The 22,367-nt window shown below is 40.9% G+C and overlaps 1 protein-coding gene across 7 annotated transcripts in view; it reads left to right on the plus strand.

Annotated features, from left to right (window-relative positions):
* Nucleotides 1–22,367, plus strand: part of LOC121509743 (dematin-like) — a 69,207-nt gene continuing 46,840 nt past the window's right edge. For 6 of the 7 annotated variants that reach the window (XM_041787401.1, XM_041787403.1, XM_041787397.1 and 3 more), the window contains exon 1: nucleotides 1–127. The gene's annotated coding sequence lies outside the window, so the exon portion shown is untranslated. The remainder of the gene's footprint in view (nucleotides 128–22,367) is intronic. The other variant, XM_041787398.1, reaches the window with a different exon arrangement.

Genomic DNA, 22,367 nt, shown 5'->3' on the forward strand with positions numbered 1-22,367 from the left:
CAGTGCTGCTATCACACACTCACACACACACACACACAGTGGCACTATATTTGGGAGTGAGGCAGTGAGAAACAGTTGATGACGGAGCTGCTGGATGTTTCTAACAAACACTGGTGACAACAAACAGGTAAGAGCCAGCTTCTGCTCTGCTTTCATGGCCTCATATCATCACAATAATCACATTTAACTCAACATTTAAGCGCCAATCTCACCTTTAGTGATCGTCATATGACTTACAGGAACATCTCTGTTACTGAGGGTAATATTACAGCCTGTTTCTCTACATTAGCGTCTACTTTGAAGGGCTGCATGTGAGCTAAATTATGTATAAAACAGGCTGGCATCGTTATAAAGGGATAAACGCTGATGTAAAGCGGTACTGCGGTGGAAAGTAGGCGCTAAAATGCAGTAGAAGAGTAGGGACGACTGTAAACATACGGCGGGTGTAGAGGCGAATGTTTTAGCGGGAGTTTAGCCAAGCTATCCCCGATTATGGTCGACCTTGTCCCGGGCAGCCAGCGCTTTGACACGCCGGGCTGCGGTGCGCCGCTGCGGGGCAGAGAGGGCTCCCACGTCCCCTCCTCCTCGCCCCCCCCCCCATCCTGCAGGCGTCTCACTCTTTACCTTCATGAAACACATGACAGTTAAATATTCAGATGTGATTGAGGTGGTGTGTCTGAAGTTACGTAAGAGGCTGCTGAAGAGTGAGCATGCCGCGGAGGAGAGGAGAGGAGAGGAGGGATGCAGGATGGAGGATGGATTAAGAAGGAGAGGATGGTTTTACGTAACACCACCCCCCCACCTCCAACATCTGCCGGCCGGCCTCCACTCTCAAATCCTCCCCATCATTCCTGTAATAGGTCTAAAATGTTTCTATCTATCTATCTATCTATCTATCTGTCTGTCTGTCTGTCTGTCTGTCTGTCTGTCTATCTATCTATCTATCTATCTATCTATCTATCTGTCTATCTGTCTATCTATCTTTCTATCTATCTATTCATTACCATGAATTTTTTGGTTGATAGTAAGACTATGATTGATTTGACCTCGTCTGTATCTTTGTGTGGATTCCAGATGATAACCTCGTCTGTATCGTTCTTGAGGTGAAGCCACAATTGTGTCTTGAAGTTCTTGCATTGGTCATTGTTGAGCTGCCTATCTGTCATCATCTTTTGCTTTTTTACTTTACAAACTAGCTGCAGTACATGCCATGGCTCCCTCTGCTCCCCACTTAAAATAAAGTGAGAGCTGTTTTGGTGGGCGGGGCAAAGCCCTCTGCCTTTACGAAAAAAGCACGAACTCAATGTACCACACATGACAAAACCTGGGGACATAAACTGTCTTCATATTTTTAATAGTTTTTCTGAGGCATTCAGAAAATGTTGGAAACCGGATCAACTTGTAGCTGCCCTCCTCGGAGCTACGAGCTCCTTCACTAGTATGGAGAGAGAGCAGTTCTGTCTGGTCTTTAAACTGAATCTGAGAATATGGAAGATGGACTCACCCACCTATGGTTTATGGCTAACACTTCGTACCATTTTGCTGTTTTGCTGCAATTCTGATCTTTTTAATGTATTTTTAAGGAGAATTTGCTGTGCATGTGGCTGCATATCTCCAACAAGTTTTGGCTGATGTTACCTAGGAGTAGGAAGTACAACTAGGAAGTAGGATGTGCTTAGGAAATCTTTACCTTATGCGCTTTCCTGGGCAGCTCACCGCATAATGAGTGCCAAGAACCCGGTGGGCTGATCTAGGTCCTCAGGACAGATGTGTGTCATGGAGGGAACAGCTGGGAGAATACCTGGGGAGATGGGGCATGGGCCTGGTGCAGGCCTGGAGGATGGTCATCAGGAAACCAGAGCAGCACAGGACCAAGGTTCAAGAGATGAAGTGCCAGACCGGCATATGCGCCTATACCTGACCCAAATGTTGTCCCATTCTTGTCAGATGTAGGATTCTAGCTCCTCATCAGTCCTGGGTCTTCTTTGCTGGGTTTTTCCTTTTCTGATGCTCCAGATGTTTTCTATTGTTGAAAGGTCTGGACTGCAGGCAGACCAGTTCAGGACCCAGACTCTTCTCCTGTGAAGCCATGCTGTTGTGATGGATGTGGTATGTGGTTTAGCATTGTCTTGCTGAAATGATCAAGGCCTTCCCTGACAGAGACGTTGTCTGGATGGGAGCAGATGTTGCTCTAAGACCACTCTCTACTTCTCAGCGTTGATAGTTCCTTTCCAGATGTGTAAACGGCCCACGCTATAGGTATGAATCCAACCCCGTACCATCAGAGATGCAGGCTTTAGAACTGTGACTCATAACAAGCTGGATAGTCTATCTCTAATTTCATCCACTTAAACTACTACTTTGTTAAAGAATTTTGCAATTTGATTCATCTGACCAAATAACAGCTCTCCATTTTTTTCTCAGTCCATTTTAAATGTGCTTTTGCCCAGATAAGATGGTGGTGTTTCTGGATCCTGTTCACATATGGCTTCTTCTCTCCAGCTTTAACTGTCATTTGTGGACGGCACGGCCAACTGTGTTGACAGACAATGATTTCTAAAAGTGTTCCTGAGCCCATGCAGTGATTTCCAGAACAGAATCATGCCTGTTTTAATGCAGTGGCCCCTGAGGGCCCCTTCAGCCTTGTCCCTTGCTCACAGAGATTTCTCCAGATTCTCTGAATCTTTTGATGATATTATGGACTGTAGACAATGGGGTATTCAATGTCTTTGCAATGGTATGTTGAGGAACATTTTTAGATGCAGTTATTTTGCAGATTGATGGACCTCTGTCCATCTGTACTTCTGATAGACTCTGCCTCTCTAAAATGCTCCTTTTACACCCAGTCATGTTACTGATCTGTTGCCAATCAACTCAGTTAGTCACAGAGTGCTCCTTCATGAGATTTGACAATCGTTACATTCTTGTTTTATTTACATTTTACACAGCTCCCTAACTTTTATGCAATTGGAGTTTTAGATTTATTTTTTAGGATAGTTGATAGGATAGTCGATAGAATTGGGGGTGAGATGTTCGGGCCTGCAGGCTGGACTTGAACCTGTTCCACCCGTGTGCATGAGGCAAGACCTGACCACCAGGCGACCTGCACCCTGGGGTTGTGTATTTCTTACTTGCCGTATATTCTTCACTCTTGATGCAAATATGATGCACATGATCCCTCAAAGCTTATGCTGGTATCCAAAGGTCAGCAACAACTCAGCTTCTGCTGTGTTTAGCATTTCTGCTGTTTGACTTCTAGGTCAAAGCCCGGAGGCTGTGAGCATGCTCAGAACATCTAGTTGAGTTTAAACATCGAGGAGTAAATCAATCTTCAACCATGTTATCTAGGTGTGTTGATCCTATAATTTGGTCCAATTTTAGTTCAGACTAAAGATTCACAACAAAACAGGTGAAAACTTTCAGCTGCTTCTAAGGTGGCGCTCTGCAACATTCTTAAAGCTGACCAGCTCACACCGCTGTGACTGAAGGAGACGATGCATCATTTGCAGTCACTCAGTTTAAAGTGATTTATGTATTTTTTTTAGTGTTTTTGTCGTCATGATAATAAATATCATTTATATCATCATCATCTTACCCCGAATTTCCATATACAGCGTGCGCGCCGTGCACTGAAGCGCCGCAGGTTTGCTCCTACCGAAAGGCGAGCGACCTAGCCCACTGGAAGCGAGTCTAGAGCACAGCGCAGTGGCACGCAGCCCTGATCAGCAGGAAGAGATCACGGGAGAACTGCGAGTTCACGCAGGAATAGCATGTAATCAGGACTATTTTACCTTTTGGGGTTAATTTATCATCCTTTCCAGTATAAGTCCATGATATTATAGCTTCCTCTATTGAGTGAGCACATTAGGAAGTTAAAAGGTAAATGTTCCCTTAAAGGATCTGTGGTTTTATGCAAAATTCTTTGGCTAAATGTCCCCAAAAGTTAACTTTTCCTCATCAATGACGCCATTGTAGCTCTGTGACCCACTGACCTCTCGGTGACCCTTTGTTCTCGCTGCAGGATGAGACATAATGTTGATGAAGTGATGATTTACGATCGAGATCCCGTGCATTGTGTTTTATTTTGAAAGAACCGGATGTTCTACGCTTGTGACTTCCATGGTTGGTGCTTTGTGAACAACGGTGATTTTACGAGGTTTGGCAGCGGCCGGCGCTGAAATAGACCTGTAGCGTATCTGAAACGAAGCGGAGCGGAGTGGCGCTCCAGGCACGTGCCACTGCCGGTCTAGAGCGCCGGCTATGGAAATGCTCTGATAGACTAGAGAGGGAGCGAAGTGTTGTGCAGTTCAATTTGCCGGCGTGCCGCAGCGCGCCACGGCGCGCACGCTGTATATGGAAATTTGGGGTTAGTGTGGCAGCAAAAGTTCACGGAACATATAAACACAAAAAACACTTCACTAGCTCAGTCTTTTTATAAGGAAGATATCTGCTGAGAATGTTTAATTTTCCACAGCAAAATTAAATCATGAATTTCTCAAGTATCAGCCCGTATAGCACCACGTGTCCTGCTAACGTGGACAGCTGAGGGGGAGTTGGACATTTGCAAAATTCACAGCATAAATAGGATTATTGTAGTTGAACAAATAATTGTTGGCTTTTATAGGCTTTTAAAATGGAATTTTATTTACTATTTCACATTTATCTGCTTGCAACATTCTGCTGTCTGCGACTCACTGAGATGATTTCAGGAAATGTCATCAGACGGCTAAATCGGTGACGGCTCAGTTAAGACAGCTGTAATTGTTGCTTTGCTGCAGATCTTTGCTCTGATCTGACCTTGACATGCTTACATGCATTTAAGAACTAACACATTTTATCTCAGTGTCTCCTCCTCTGATTCCTGGATGTTCACTTTAGATGCCAATGGGACTCTAGAGATGGCAGTATTTGGTGACCTTTGAACCTAAGCAGACCACCATTTCTCTTACACTTTTATTCACTGCAGCATTTGGTTAGTGCATGGTTGAAGAGCTGAAATTGTTTTTAACCCTCAGCAATCCCAAGCAGTAGCAAATGTGTTTGGTACAGTATCTCAGGAACCATGAGACAGATCTCTGTGGAGTAAATTGTGATCTGAAGCAGACCTACAGACGACTCCTGGTGTTTCTATCCCTCCCAGAATATTCTAATCCTGGTGCAAAGTTCAGTGTTTATTTAGATCTAATCCACATTGCTGACTCATGATTATGACTATTTATATTTTTTTGTGATGAAGACTTAGCAGTGTTGCCATCAGTCCACAAATTTGACACAGGAAGTAAAAAACAACACTTCCTGTTATCCTGTCAGCCAATCGCGATGCTTCAAATTCTTCTATTGTTTCACTAGTGGTACTAACCAATCAGGGCCAGCCAAAAACAGACAAGATAGTTATGCTGCATTCCATTTATCTTGGAAGTCAGAACTGGGAATCCAGAGGTGAATGGGTTCCATTTGTTAAGAGCTTGTAACTGAAGGTAACTGGGATTGCTCTGACTTTACAAGTTGGAATTACAAGTTCAGGGCGCATTTTTTGATTATGTAAACTCAGGGATTTAACGGAATGCACACATGTGTGCAAAGATAGTTTCTGTTGTGTTTGTTCCTCTCCTGATAGACGAGGCCAGTAGGAGCTAAATGCAGATGTGAAAAGACTCATTCATTGTTGATCTGGGTGTGATAAAGTTCTATGAGAATCAACTATGAGAACTATGTTTTGTTTTTTACGATATCTTTATGGTAATTTTTAATACATTTATCTGACATCTTTGCAGCACACAAATAACAACAGTCCAAGTTGGCCTGAGAAAATATATGTCTATTATTCCTAGGGGTGTTAGAAAATATCAATACAATGATATATCGCAATATTTCATCCCACAATACTGTATCAATATTTGTTCAATGAATAATTAGTTTGGTAGTTTGTGGTGTAATTTCACCCCCTGACTGCTAGTTGGCGGCAGGTACCACCAGCTGGCAGCAAGCAGTTGACTCTTCCCTCTTCGAGACAATGAGATCACGCGAGACTTCCAGTCTAAGCGAGTTTGCTCATTCCTACCCAGCAGAGCAGCTTCTGCTGCATTCATAGCGGATATGTGGACGTATTTTGGCTTCCAAACCAGTAAAGACGGCACAGACTTATACAGGAGTCAAGTCATTTGTAAGATATGCCACGGCAGAGTGAAATAATTCCCCAGTCAATACTTTGTTTTTTTGTAAGGACCTGCGCCGTCATAGTGTCCTAAGAATGACGGCTTCCGTAATATGATAAAAAACACTGGCCTGTCACGTCATGCCCTCCTCACAACCAAGTCCATCAGTCCTTAAAGCTGGACATGAGGATCAGTCTTCCTCCACAAGCATCTTGCCATTTAGTGAAAACATAAAAGCTGATGTACCATGAAATATAAAAGATTTTAGTACATTTACTCTATATTGATTTATTTTTCTTTTTTTTTTAATTCTTGAAAGCATTTTAATTAATTACAGCAACAAAGTTAAAACTCTAGATGATGCAAGACCATATATTTTGTAATACATCATATATTTTATATTTATATACTATACATATAATTTTAAAGCATTTTTATTAATAGCTTAATTTTGTTTTGTTATATTCCATATTAACTTACAATTACATATTTATAAATAATACACACACACACATATACATACCTATATATATATATATATATATATATATATATATATATATATATATATTCAGTGCTTAACAAATTTATTAGACCTCCCTAACCCTAACCAAAGTAAGGTTTATGCCACAGCTGCCCTAGATTAACAGCATTGGTAATTACCAAAATCATTTTTTATGTTTCTGCAATGGTTAATACACCAATATGTAGAAGCTCTTTAACCCAAATTATATTTTTAATGCTAAAATATCATTATTATTGTTATCCATGAATTTTCTAATTTACTGATTTACAAAAAAAATGAAAAAAGAAAAGCATATTAATATTTCTTGATTAATTTGTCAAATTATAGTTATTTACTTGCATTCCTGAAGAGAAAACTGAGTTTTAGTGGTTGAATGTTATGCTCGATTCATTTCTGACTTCTCAGAGAAGCCCAGTGAGCCGGCTCAAATTTGGGTGAATTCAGTTTGAAATTCCTCATTCCTGTTCAAAATGGTAAAACGTGGAGAGCTCACTGAAAATGAAAGAGTCCGCATTAAAGCACTTCATGATGCTGGATGGTCTCTGAGACAAATATGACAGGTGGTCTAATAAATTTGTTAAGCACTGTACATGTAAAATTACAAAAATACGGCAATATATCACCTTGCTCATAGTATCACAATATATCCCAATATACCGATATTGCCACCCCTGTATCGCGATACGTATCGTATCGCCAGATTCTTGCCAATACACACCCCTAATAATTTCATGGTTTTTTAAAGGGGTTAACATCAGTTTTTGCATGCAAACTTGCCTGGGATTCTGAGGGTTAAGTTCTGGTACTTTTGGATTAATGATTGGGATAATGCAGACTGTCATTTTAAACCAAAGCGCTTTAAAAATCTAAAGTATTGATTATTGATGGGACTTCAGGGAGGCACTGTAACGTGACAGAGGCCGGCTAACTGATGACTCTGTCCTATTGAACCTACTGTAGCGGGGAATAATGGCTTTACAGTCCTGTGGGAGCTAGAAAGAGCCTGCAGTGTTTGTGACAGATGACTGTGCTGCTTTTGATTCTCTTCATACCGAGGATTTTACTTCCAAACAAACATGTTGTAAGATGTTCAAAGTACTTCCACTGTGGATGTGTTTGCAGATGGATTTGAGGTACTTTAACTTTCTTTCCTACCATTTCTGTCGATTTAAACATCAACTCTCTTTTGTTTACACTGATCCAAAGCGTTTTCTTGTTCTGAACACGTGTGTATGCATTCATACTAAGTTTTAACGTCGTTGTCTCCCTTAACTCCGATGTTTTAAGGTCTTTAATCTCAGAGATTGGATCATCAGGGGTTCAGAGTTTGTTTTTGGTGCATCGTGTACTCGTGCGTTCCCTGACCGTCTCAGCGCTGCGTGGGCTCTCCCTCTATTTCTGGACACATGAGTCATCTTCACTCATGTTATACAATAGAAACTTTACTCCTCTGAGACCTCACTGCTGCACAAATAGAAGCAGGAGTAGAACAGTAGGACGTTCATGAGGTTGGGTGATGCTCTGATTCATCCTGTTTGGAGGTTCATCCATGATCTATCATCTGATAACCTCTAGAAGCAGTAGGCAGATTTTCAGGGCTTCAGGTGGAGTCAGCAGTCAGCCATAAATGACTTCAGGTCACGGCATCCTCACCACTCTTTGTCCTTGATTACAGTCCTGCAGCTAGAGAAGAGATGATGGAGGTAGGGTTGAAAGAGAAAGCCTGAAAGACGATGTTTGGTTTTTGTTAATAGACTTGTTTATGGTTCTCATGCATTTATTAAAATCTGATTTATGCCCCTGAGTCAAAGCTGTGCTGGAGCTTAGGATGTAAGTCTGCACAGCCCATGACTATCCATCCATCTATCTATGCATCCATCCATCTGAACAACATGAACTAATAACCAACATGCCAGGATTTAATTTTTTTTTCACTTTTGCTTTCAGTTGAACAATCATGCATCATGTCTATCCAGGTACAAATCAGGAATCCTTTCACTGTAAGGCAACAACCCTAACTGACGTACACTTCCTCAAAATGTAACTACAAGCCCTCTGATTGGCCCACTGGGAAGGACTATGTGATGGCTGATCACTGCAGCAGGAGGAGAAAAGGCTGGAGGATAAACAAAGACATCCTTCACTGTGCTGCCCAATTGCATGCCCTCCCTCCTCTCTCATTCTCTTTTCCCCTGTAAACAGTGGGATACAGTATACTAAAGTATACTAGTACTATACCACTGCAACAGTTACCACTGAAGGAATTAATTTGATAATGAGCTGATATTTAAAAAAAAGGCTTAATGAATTATTTGCAGCTAAGAGACTGCACAGATTCATCGGTTTGACATCGATACAGGTCCTTTTAATAAACATCATCTGTTGGTGAATAACGTGGGCACAAACTGATGTCATTAGAGGAAGTTTATCCGTTATGACGTGTTAAAGTTGGCATTCAGCACACCTAGCAGCTGATTCAGAGAGGAGGTGTATGATCAGGCAGAAGATATGACCCTTTGGATAAACTCTGATCTGTTTTAATGGTCGATCACAGGAGAAAATGTCAGTTTTGTTTGTTACACAAAAAAGTCTTTTAAAGGACATCTGTGTTTTATCTACTACGCTACTATTTTAGATATTTGTATCGGCATCGGCCCTGATTTCTGAAAAAGTGCTGATGGTTTATTCTGACCACCGGTCGTCAGTCTGATCTTACCGTTGATTATTGATTTAATATCATGTTAGTTCTGATTAGGGCTGGGCAATAAACGGAAAATTAGATTAAATCACACTACGGCCTTCTGCAACGTACCAACCTCAGAAGTACCAATATTTCTTTAAATGTGTCCAATCACCAGTTTTTTTGCTGCAGAGATTTTATACACATTATTCAAACATTCAAGTACTTTAAGAGAATTTACAAAAATTGGAGAGGGACCTTGATGCAACTGAGGACCTCCACTTCATACTGGAAGTCAGAAGTGCACTGCCATATCTCGTCTTCTAATACCAGAATTCACTTGAACTGAACGTCTTCTTCGTTTTTTCTTTGTGCATTGCCGCCACATCAATAGAGGAAAGTCCACCACATAAGGAAATACAAGTAGACGTAAAATATGTGACTTTTCAGACTAAGGAGCACAGTGATTATATAAGATTAATGAAGAATAAGATAAGATTTTATCCAAATTCAAGTTTCACTTAGCACAGACATAGTATGTGACGGGAGATTGGCTGGCTGGCTGGACGCCGATGTCGCCGCCATGTTGCCAGAGGTAAGTCCACTGTGTCATTCAATACAGCAGACAAGGACTGTGTACGTTTTTGGAATTAAAAACTCAAACGATCAGATCAGTATGTATATATGAAGTAGGGCTGAACGATTTGGGAAAATAATCTCATTGCGATTTTTTTCGTGAATATTGCGATTTGATATGTGATTATTTCTGAAGTCCCTCATATATTTTCCAAGCATTAAATCATTCTAAATTAAAACCAGCACAATATCAAAGAAGGGCTGAACAGTTTTGAAAAAATAACTTAGTGTGATGATTTCGATGGTATTGCAAATCGGATATGAATTCTTCTTTTGAAAGGAGTGATCATTTTTATGTTATTCCCATATTCATTAAGAAAAACATACAAAAATGAAGAAAAAGGATTTTTTGCAGACTATTCGAAAAAAATGGCACTTAAATGATTGCATGATATGTGATACGTAACATCTCTGCTGCAAAAAAAACCCATTTTAAAACTAGTATTTCAGGTTAAAGAAATATTGCACCCTCTGCGATTTGAAAATCGCAATGGGCCATACTGTGATTTAATCTAATTTGCGATTAATTCCCCTGCCCTAATATAAATATATGAATACAAAATAAAAAATATCTATACATATATGAAACTCTATTATATATTAAATAATTTTATTTTAAATCATGGAGTACATCTTTTCATACACTGAGAAAATACAAGAAAGCAGATTCTGCTTTTATGTTTCACTGTCAGTTATTGTTTTAACATGCATCATTTATTATCAAGGTTTAATTCAGATCCACGCAATCTCGTTGTTTGAGCTTTTTATTCCGAAAAGTTGCACAATCCTTATCTACTGTATTGAATGATGTAGCGACTTGCCTCTGGCAGCACGGCGGCAACGTTGGCATCCAGTCAGCCAGTCTCTCATTGTATATTATGTCTGTGCTCAGTGATACTTGAATTTGGATCATTAATCGATTCATTAAAATAAACGTGACATTATCGCTGTGCTTGTTAAGCTGAAAACTCACATATTTTTTGTCTACTTGTATTTCCTTACTTGGAGGACTTGCCTCTAACAACACGGCAGCGACAAACTGAGAAAACAACAAAGAAGGCGTTCAGTTCAAGTGACGTCTGGTATTAGAAGGCGAGATATGGTGGTGATTTTCTGACATGCGGTGTGAAGTGGAGGTCCTCAGATGCATCCAGGTACTCTTAAAAAACCCTGCTTTTCTTGTTTGTGTTTTCTAAATCGTAGCAAGAACAACATAAAATTAATCATTTCCTTCAATACAGCAACTGATTAAATTTGTAATATGAGCCATAATAACCATAATTAGATATTTTCAATCATTCTGCTCTAGTAAATTCAATCTAATGTTATAAAATAGAATGATTTATTGCTTGTATTTGTTGAAAAATAAATAAGACAAGGAACCACAATCTAATTGCACATTAAATCGCAATTGCAGTATTTGGGAAAAATTGCATTTCGTATATGTCAGCCCTGTGATTAACTAGCATCCAGTCCAGGATGTACCCCGCCTCTAACCCCCCACCCCCAACGGGATGGTAAAGAGTGGTACAGAAAATAAATGAGAAAAAAATGCAATTAGATTATTTTTGCAAATCATTCAGCCCTAGTTCTGATCTCTGAATCAGTGGTAATTTTATCAACTAATACTATGACTGAAAATGTTCATTGACAGCCTTTTTTTCCATGATAAAAACTAGACTAAGACTAACAAAAACAGATCTGTGATGATTTAAACTGACCAAAAGTAAGTTTAGTTTTTGTCAAGATGACTAAAACTAGACTAAAATGTAATGTAGTTTTTGTCAGACATTCAAAATCTGTGATATTTCTCCACTGTGGGTAAATTTGTAAAAACAATGCATCTGTATCTATTCTGCCTCTCAGCAGCAGAAAGCAGAGACCCCAGGTTTAGCAGGGTGCAGAGAACACACTACCATGGTCTGGTACCAGATTTAAGCAAGAAAATAAATGCTAGGACTAAAAGTAAAGACTAAGATGTGAGGACTCAAACATGAACTCAAGCTGAAACAGGAAGTATTTCTGCACCTCTAATGAGGAAAAGGATGGATCAAATCCTGTTATATTGAAAGGAATCTGCTTGATGAGTTGGTTTATCCACAGATGAGAAAATGGACCATTTAGCTCGTGGAGACACCCCTACTTCCTCAACCCTCTCTCTGTCTGGACCTTTAGGAGCTTCAGGAGTCCAGATGAAGCATGTAGCTCTCAGTCAGCTGCTCTGACACTCATGCAGTGATAAACTTGTGTAAATGCTCCTTTAATAACTGCTGTGTGCTTCTGCAGCAGACGGAGGCCTCGGCTCTTATCTCTGAGAGCAGCAGGGGTCCGATCGAGAGGCGGGGGGGGGGGCTTGTTGAGGCTGCAGGAATGAGGCCATGGGCACAGCCAGCGGTGGAGCTGCTGCTGTGGGTGGTGGTGGGTTGGTGATGGTGGTGGAGGAGGGGGAGGGGGTTAAACTGTTGTTCAGTCTGTTTTGGCTGCAGGCGAGCCGGCTGGCAGTTGATTCTTCTCTGCAGGAATTTTAAGTTGAGTGTGTTTGCTGATACGACAGATGGGCGAGCTTTATTCAGAACAACACCTTCGTCTGTGCGCTGATATCAGAGCAGGGCCGTTTAATGCTCAGATGTTTAAACATGCAGCTTTATTTGGTCATTTTAACCACAGTGGACTGGTAAAAACCATCCAAATACAGAATATATGACCAAACATTCAATAAACTACAGCTTAACACATAGATCCTGAGACACAGCTCTGAGTTTTCATTCCAAGATCATCAAATGGCCATTATTCATCCTAAATATCTGGATGTGTGCCTTTCTGTCCCCCATTATTCCTGTGAAGAGCTGAGGTGAGCAGATGTGTGAATGCAGCAAGGAATATTCCGGAAATTTCTCCTCAGGTGAGCCTGAAGGGTGGTAATGTTTTTATTCTGCAACCTCTGCACGTCCTGTGCTTGCTTACATTTACATACTTTTAGTCATCTTGACGAAAACTAAACTGAGTTTTTGTCAGTTTTAGTCATCACAGATCTATTTTTGTTAGTCTAAAGGCCCAAACATACTCTGGCAGAACATACGCGGAACGGACTCCACGGAGGTCCGCATGGACTCAAAGCGGACGTCCGCAACGCCCGTGAGTGCAAAACTCAAATTTTATGACCATGCGGACTCCGCTCCGCATACTGGTGTTACACAAAACACTGCTTGTGACAAATGTGACACCGACCTGCATTTTGTTCCTCTGTGCAGTGTTGACGGGGTGAGTGGTGACTCCCAGAGTGGAGAAGGAGTGGGGCTAGGCGCCCAATTAGATCATCGAACTTTTTATGTGTCATTCGGAAATATTGAAAACGTTTTTCCACGTCAGTACTTCGTATGTCCTTCACCAACCAGGCATACTCCCCTTCCTCGCCTCCTATGGCATTTAATGGCCGTACATACCACCATCTCTTAATTTTATTGCTTTGCAAAGCCAGCAGGCTTCATCAGTGTAGGACACCATGACAGAAAAATGTAAACAACGGATTGTGGGAAATGTAGAATTTCACGGAAATTTCACAGGAAACTGTGCGCAGTGCGCACAACTGTGGAAGCTCTTTCAGCCTAAAGTCTGGTACGTTTGACCAGTGTGAGTGCAATCGTTCCATGCTTCAGTGCGGCACGCTTCGCAACCCTGGCACGGATGGACAAGGTGGGCCTAGGCACGGCACGGATGCAAATGAAGGAGCACAAGCATGGGAATGTGACGTAACATGAAGTAACAAGAGGACCCGCCTCAGAGAGCCCACCAGGCAGCAGCTGCACGCTAGAGACAGCAGGATCCCAGTCCAGTCCACATTTCTGACCAGTTTCTGGCAAAGTCAGGCTTTAATGACTGTGAGAGGATTTTGGTTTGTAAAATAAAACTTCTTCCTTTGTTTTAGTCACAAACAGCAGCTCACAGGATAACACATACATTTCATCCTCCATGCATAAAGGAGAGTGCCAAATACGCAGACAAATGTGTGCCGGGGTTAATCACACGGCTAATTTAACCTCTCTTATTAAAAAGTTATAATGCCAAACTATCATCCACTGAAATAACTTACCTCTAATTCTATTTCATGTCACTAAGAAGTGAAAGTGGGATCTTGATCGCTGACGTTTGAACGACGCATCATTTATAAATCCTGAGGCGTTTTCACCTCCAGCTCTCATCAGATGGTTAAAATTGCTCTTGTCACGGTAAAAAAAACTTGTAAGTGAACATTGAATCCTGCTCTGGACACACAAGAGCTATCAGGCATCCAGGATTACGCTGAGAAAAGGCACAGTTAGTGGCGCATAAAAGAATGCCAAGGAGATTCAGATAGTATGGACATGCAGAGGAATGACTGTAGGGGCTCATATGAGTTAAAAAGTCCAGGTTTCATTCAGCAGAAGTGCTTGGAACTCTGATCAGGCTCCAGGTTATATGCTGTGAGCGATAACTCCCCGATATGAACCGCCTATTCTCTCTCTCCTCATTTGGCTCTGTATAGTTAATGTAGCTGATTCCAGGTCAGGGGAAATAATTCTAGTGTCAGATCAGATATCATATAAATCTGTAACTACAGCCTTAAAAACACTTGTGCATACTGAGTCATCAACGGTGGATGCTTCATGTAATGCCCAGGCCTGGATGCGTTGAGCAGTGTGAGTGCCGGCCAAAGGGGGGACAGGGGAGGGGGTCAAATGGGCTTCAGCACGGTTAGAATACGGTACGGATGGCCTAGTGTCAGTGTGCACTAAGACTGAATCCCAATTTTCCCCTTAACCCTCAATCTTACCCACAAGCTTAACCCTCAGTCTTAGGCCCTGTCCACATGGAGACGAAAATGATATATTGCTGTTTCATTTTGAAAAAGTTTTCCCTAAAGACGGAATCATTTCAGGAAATATTAGTGCTAACACGGAACCACTGAAAACAAGGTAAAACTATGTAATGCATATGCCAAGACTGTAAGTGGCGCTGTAACGCTGCCCCAGATATGCACCAAAAGAGAGAAGAAAATTACGGAGCATGCATATAAAGGTTTTGTACTGTATACAGTTTTGTTTTGGCCGGACCCGTGCAGGTGCCTTAAGAGAGCTACGCTATGTGTGACGTAATCATTTCAAGAAAGATGTGGATAGCCGTCCACACAGAGATGAAACATAGTCGTTTATGGATTTATGCACTCTGGGACCCGTTTTCAAAAAGTATCACTTACAGTCACCCGAAACACTGTTTCCGTGTGGATGAAGCGCCGATACAACAAAAAACTTTTGCGTATGCACCTGAATTCGTTCCTGTGGGGACGGGGCCTCAGCTCGCCCCTCCAAACCAAGTGTAAGGGCCATCTCGTGACTTAGAAATGGGACACCCCTTAATAGCAGTTAAGATTGTAACTGTGACTATTGACTGTAGAGGGCAGTAATGTGCCAAAACTGCATAGTCTGTCTATTCAGAGGAAGAATAAGAATAAGAACGTGTTAATATTCAACCAAATAACACGTATAAACACCACAACCACGGACATATTCAGCTGAAAGTCACCGTATAACACGTCCGTTAGCTAACGCCAAACACCAGCTGTAACTCGTAAACTCGTAAGCTTATGATCATAAAATAAAGTAAATGTTACACTACAAAAAGGCAAATAATCCATAAAATAACATTAAAATAAGATATTGGTGTTTTTCGTAATTTTTAGATCTCTATTAGCGAAGAAATTACATTTGTATCTCGATTTCTTCCCTGCATTCGCCGCCATCTTTCTTTGAGTGATAACCCTCAATACCAAGGGAGCCCCAGGAAAATCTCAACTTTGAGGAAGATGAAGGCTGAATCCCAATTCTCCCCTTAACCCTCAATCTTAAACCTCAGTCTTAAAATGCGTGTTCCCGTGAACCGGGCTGGTTCTAGCAATTTTGGCACCCTAGGCGAAATTACAAATTGGTACTTCTTTGGAGCAGACTGAGTGTGAGTGAAGGCTGGAATAAAGGCTGCAGATTTAGCAACTCCTGTTAAAGTTGGGGTGAGATAGTGAAACAGCAGCAGGAAGGGAGAATAGAAGGAGATAAGGAGGGAAATGAGGGAGGATGAAGGTTTGAAAGGAAAGGAGGCGAGTGGAGAGAAATTAAGGAGATTGAGATTAAGAAAAGTAAAAGGAAAAGAAGTCAAAAATGTAAGAGATTAAATTGGTGAGGCATTAATAAGGGGAGGGATGAGGGAGAAAAGGAGGAATTATGTAGGGAGATGGGGAAGAATATGAGTAAAGGAGGAAAATGTTGGGCCAAAAGGGGAGGATGAGTTTGACTGAGGAGGAGAGAGGGAGGAGAAAGACTTTTAGTAAATAGAAGTTACAGAAAAGGGATAGAAAGGAAAGAAAGAATGGAAAGGAAAATGCCTTTTAGACGAAGAAAGACAGAAAAAAATAAACAGTGCTTAACAAGTTTATTAGACCACCTGTCATATTTGTCCCAGAGACCATCCAGCATCATGAAGTGCTTTAATACGGACTCTTTCATTTTCAGTGAGCTCTCCACATTTTACTATTTTGAACAGGAATGAGGAATTTCAAACTGAATGCATCTTTTTAAACCCAAATTTGAGCCGGCTCACTGGGCTTCTCTGAGAAGTCCCAAATGAATCAAGCATAACATTCAACCACTAAAACTTATTTTTCTCTTCAGGAATGCAAGTAAATAACTATAATTTGACATATTAATCACGAAATATTAATGTGCTTTACTATTTTTTAATTTTTTTGTAAATCAGTAAATTAGAAAATTCATGGATAACAATAATAATGATATTTTAGCATTAAAAATATGATTTGGGTTAAAGAGCTTCTACATATTGGTGTATTAACCATTGCAGAAACATAAAAAATGATTCTGGTAATTACCAATGCTGTTAATCTAGGGCAGCTGTGGCATAAACCTCACTTTGGTTAGGGTTAGGGTGGTCTAATAAATTTGTTAAGCACTGTATATATAAACCAAACAAAATATATACTTATCACTTTGTCATATCTCCCAAAATGTGGGAATCTTAAAGCTCTGAATCCTTTCTGGATGTACTGTAACATCACTAACATCTATTTAGTGTCAGAGTAGTTCTTTTATTCACATCTCTTTGATACTGTGACTTTTTCCATAGAGGTCGGCAGGAAAAAGTACTTCTTCTGACTTTTAGAACAATCGCAGGTGCAGGAGTCAACTCGTAATAAAAAGAGCTGAAGTAAGTGTTTAGGATTTTTAAGAGAAGACCATTTTTAACAGCCTTCAACAGTTTGGTCTTACAGTGCAGACACAACCTACTGCAGAGGTTTCTTCCTGCAGGACCAACATATCTGAAACTAATTTAACCTGTTTCAAGACAGACTAAAGGAACTGACTGCAAAAGTAAATCCTGCAATTGAGTCACAAAATGGAGTCTGTGGCTTCCAGCACTTTTCACATGGATAAAATCACACATGTATGACGGGGAGCGGATGAAGTATTGCCTTTAGAATAAGAATATGACAATGATTTGGGCTAAGAGTGGCCAGTCAGTCAATCATTCAGAGTGCAATGATGAGTTAAGAATGGAAGATTTGTGAAGATATTTTAGTAACGGAAGAAGGTAGGAGGTATGAAGGGACAAAAGGACACAAGGGGTTAAACAGGAGAAAGGATGAAGGAAGGAAATAAGAGATATCTGTGAGGGAAGAGGCTGTTATAAAGAACAAAAAGAGATAAGCAAAGGGAAGAATACTAAATATAGTGACACAGTAAACTGAGGTCACGACCCCTGTATGAAAAACTGATTTTCTAAACGAGCAGCACAAGTTTGAACCCAACCAGTGGCTCCTTTTCTGCATTTCATTTCCTCGGGTCTCCTCCTGATTTCCTTTGACACTCACTGCCCTGTCCTTTTCAAAAACCTGCAAATATACCTTTATAAAAGAATGAATAACATAAAAGGTGTGAAGTGTGGATAGGTACACAGTTAGAGATGAAGACAATGTGAAGAAGATGGTATGAAAGGGAATGAGGACGTCAAGCAGAGGATACGGATGCTCAGAATGACCAAATATAGGTAAAAAAAAAAAAAAAAGGGGGACAGATACAAAACCAGAAACAGTTACAGAGAGGTGGAGGTTTGAAGGAAAACAAACAAGGGTTTAGGGAAGGAAAGAAGGAAGCAGGAGAAAAGGAGAAGAGCAATTACGAAAGACACATAAGTCGAAAGGATGTTGGAAAAAGTTCAAATGCTGGGAAAAACAAGCAGGAAGGAAAAGGAAACAAGGGTGCAGGAGACAGGATGAGGTAAGATGAAGGTGTGAAGGGGACTAAATGAGGATGTAGGAAAGGATATGAGGATGTAGGAAAGGAAGTGAGTAGCTGAGGAAAGATGTGTGAGGAAACCTCCCTCTATCCATCTGAGCCTGAAACACCTTAGAGCCATGACGCCACGATGTCATCATCCTCCTCCAGTGAGAACAGAAGCTGCTGCAACCGTGACACATCGGGCGTGGTCACACGTCTGCGTGCAGAGATAAACCCTGCAGACTCACAAACACTCTGTCACATGATTTCTAGAAACTGAGTCAAAGTGAGAGTGAAACTCAAAAAGTAAAGATGGCAGAGACATCTGGAGGAACGGACGGATGATTTTATCAGAATTTCAGGGTTTAAGAGTAACGTCACATAAAACATGTTTACGCTCACTGGTCTGTTTCTGCTCTTTATATCGCTGATCTTTAAGAGCGTCTCACACCTATAGTTGAGTTTATCTGGTCTGAGTCATGGACCAGTTTCTTCCATTGCTGCAGAAACACAAACTCTGTGTTCACATGAGAACATTTACCAGCTGACGGACGGTGTGACCTTAGAGGAAAGGCTCTCTAAATAGCTGGGATTTCTGACACTTCCCCCTGAGATAAACACTTATTAAATAAATAATCCTGAGTCACAAACAAGGCCGCCTGTAAGGGATCATAAAGGAAAGCTGCCTGGGGCTCCGCCAAATCTGGGGCCCATAGAGGTCAGAAGAATCCTGGTCCATTGTAAACCTGAGCTGGGATATCATTTTTAACCTGAATAACAACCACTCTTATCAGAACAATTAATGTTTTTACATGTTAATTTGCAGCAGTATATATATCATCTTATAAATGTAAGCCCCTTTTCTTTAAACTAAATTTAAATGGGTTAAAAGTAGTGGAAAAGGTGGTGATATGGGATTTTAAAAGTGGCAAAATCAATTAAAAGAGGCATATATTGGTTAGAAGAGGCAAAAATAGGTGGAAAGTGGCAAAAACTGGCATCAAACGTGGTGAATAGGAGTTCAAGATGCAAACAAAGGACTAAAGTGACAAAAATCAGCATAACAAACAGTAAAATGTGGTCAAATTGGGCAAAAAAGGGTGTGAAAAGGGGTAAAAATGGTTTAATAGTGGCAAAAAAGGTCAACACACAAAACAATAGGTTAAAACAAGCAGAAATTGGTTAAAAGTGGCAAAATCTGAAATAAAAATGGTAGAAAGGGTTTACATTGGCAACTAGAATGGCCGTCTGAGGCGGCAGACCCACGCCTAAGCAGCGCCGCGAGGAACTCACGCTCCCATTGATTACTATGGTATTACTGAGAAAAACCGAACGGGTGCGTGGATCATCACCAAAATCTGATCAATTCTTCTCTGTCACTATCCCAATATTCCCTGAAAGTTTGGTGAAGATCCGACTTTCCGTTCTCGAGTTATCTTGTACACATACAAACAAACAAACAAAGATAGGGAACCCTTTACAAAACTCCCTGCCGATTTCACCAGCGTGGGTAAAAATGGGTTAACAGTTGCGAAATGTCAAGAAAAGTAGCGGTAAAGTGGGATTATGAGGAAGCAGAATGGGTTCCATGAGACATGAATTGGATATAAAGAGGTAAAAATGTGAGTAAAAAAAAAAAGATTAAAAAGACATATGTTGATCGGCAGTGGCAAAAAGATGGAAAGTGGGAAAACCTTGCATCAAAAGAGGTGAAAAGGGCTTCAAGATGCAAACCTGGGTTTAAAGTAGCAATATTTAGCAGAACAAAGCGATATTTGGTTAAAACGGACTCAAGTAGGTGTAAAGAGAGGTGAAAAAGTTAAATATTGGCAAAGTAGGTCAACATAGGAAACAGTGGGAGGCAAAAATTGGCTAAAAGTGGAAAAATCGGGCAGAAAAAGTGGTCAAAAGGGTTTAAAATAGGCTAAAATGGCTTAACAGATGTTAAAAAGATGTAAAAATGTGAGTAAAAGTTGGTGAAATACGATTTAAAAGTAGACAATTGTTGAAAGTGGCAAAAATGGGAGAAATTGGGTAAAACTGATGAAAAGATAAAAGTGGCAAAAATAGGCTGAAGAGTGTGCAAAAGGGGATAAAAAGTGACACAAATACGTAATTCCACCATCAGACCTCATTAACAGGTTAACACTCTCTTCAGCTCCAATTCAAAGTAACTGTTAGCTAGGATGCTAGCACCAAGCTAATGATCAAACACATGCATTAACATCATCTATAAATCAGAACAGGAAAGGGCCCATTCACAGGCTTGTTCTGTTGGCAGACCTGGTCACAAATAATCTGTGCTTGTAGGTCAGCATTTTATCCGTGTATTTTAAATCAGTTATAGCTTTGAAAGAGCGTTAATATGGATTGCCTGAGGACAGAGCCTGGCGAAACTGTCTGCTTTGGAGCATTTTTCTTTCCAAAACTCTGCTAAAATGTAGCAGGAAATAGAGCTACCCGTGGACCTCCAGCTGACATGGAATATTTGTTATTAGTCATCTGCTAGTTGTGTTTGCTGATGATGCTGTTTCTGTGTGTGAGAGTGGTTTAGTTGCTGTTTCTGTGAAGTCTGAAAGAGACAATAGATCCGACTTCATGTGAGACTTTTGAAAGAAAACTCCACTGGTATTAGCCACAGACTATCCTGACTTGACTCGTACAGTGAAAGCGCTCAGAGCGTGAACGACCATTAGAAAATTGTATAAACAACTCAGTCGTGAGCTGACGATTCACCGCGTCTCTGATGGAGTTTACGCCTGGCTGTAGCTGATCGATGATTGTGTTATTTCTCCAGAAACACATGGATAAATCTACAGTATGGTCCATAGCCTACCAGGGAGTGCTGCCCCGCTAAATCTGTGTTGGAAATGTTGGATGTTCAGGACCTTTTTAATACTCAGCAACCTTGTGAAAGGATAATAAAAGACACGTTAAAAGTCGAGTTAATCTGTCGATAGCATCTCAGATTAACGTTAGCATCTTATTCATCAGGTAAACAAAGAGGATTAGTTCTGATGGCAGAGGAGAGCATTTAAAGTTGTGTCCTGCAAGTTTTTAAACAGAGGTTGGATTTGAGAGTCAGAGCTGAGAGTGTGAAGCTGTGACTCAGCAGTTTTTATTCTCTGACCCACTTAGCTCCAGGCGTCAACACATTTTACATTTTACCGCATCACGACTCGACAAAAAACTCTGATGAGACAAAAACAGCATCAAGAATTCAGAGCCCGAGAGTTTCTGCACATCTGACCCTCGGGGTGGGAGAGAAAGAAGAAACTTTATCACATTTTGAACAGTAGACGAACTGGAAAGATGAGAAAAATATTTAAGATGTCAGCCTGTGGCAGCTTCTTCAAGACCTGTCTTTGTGGTGATCCACATCTTGAACTGTACTGAACTGTTGTTGTCGTTGTTGTTGTGCTCTGATTGACACTCTTACAGAAACAAAAACAAAGGTCATGAGTGGGAGCTTTCCCTTCGTTAGACTGAAGGCTGATTTGTGTTTTTTTATTTGACGTTTAGCTGTGACAGCGTCTGATCAAGACATCACCTTGTTACCTCCCTGGAGGTCTTCCAGGCTGGTCATACTGGGAGAAGGGTCCAGGTAGACCCCGATTGTACTGGTCAGAACATAAACTCTATGGACAAAAGTATTTGGCCGCCTGGCCATTACATCAACAGAGTAATGACAGTGTAATCAAACACATGTACTTTAATATGGAGTTTCCCCCCTTCTGCAGCTATAACAGCCTCCACTCTTCTTGGAAGGCTTTCCATAAGATTTTGGAGTGTTTCTGTGGGAATTTGTGCCCATTCATTCTGTAGAGCATTTATGAGGTCAGACACTGGCTCATGATCTAGTTTATCCCAAAGGTGCTGGATGGGGTTGAGGTCTTGGACTTGGTGATGTGAGGCTTGCATGCAGCTGCTCCGCTATGGAAACCCATTCATGAAGCTCCTGCTGCACAGTTTCAGTGTTTACATTAATGCCAGGAAGTTCAGAACTCTTGGAGACTATTACACGCCATGCACCTTACCCCCAATTTCCATAT

Source organism: Cheilinus undulatus, linkage group 5, assembly GCF_018320785.1.
Source record: "Cheilinus undulatus linkage group 5, ASM1832078v1, whole genome shotgun sequence".
NCBI lineage: Eukaryota > Metazoa > Chordata > Actinopteri > Labriformes > Labridae > Cheilinus > Cheilinus undulatus.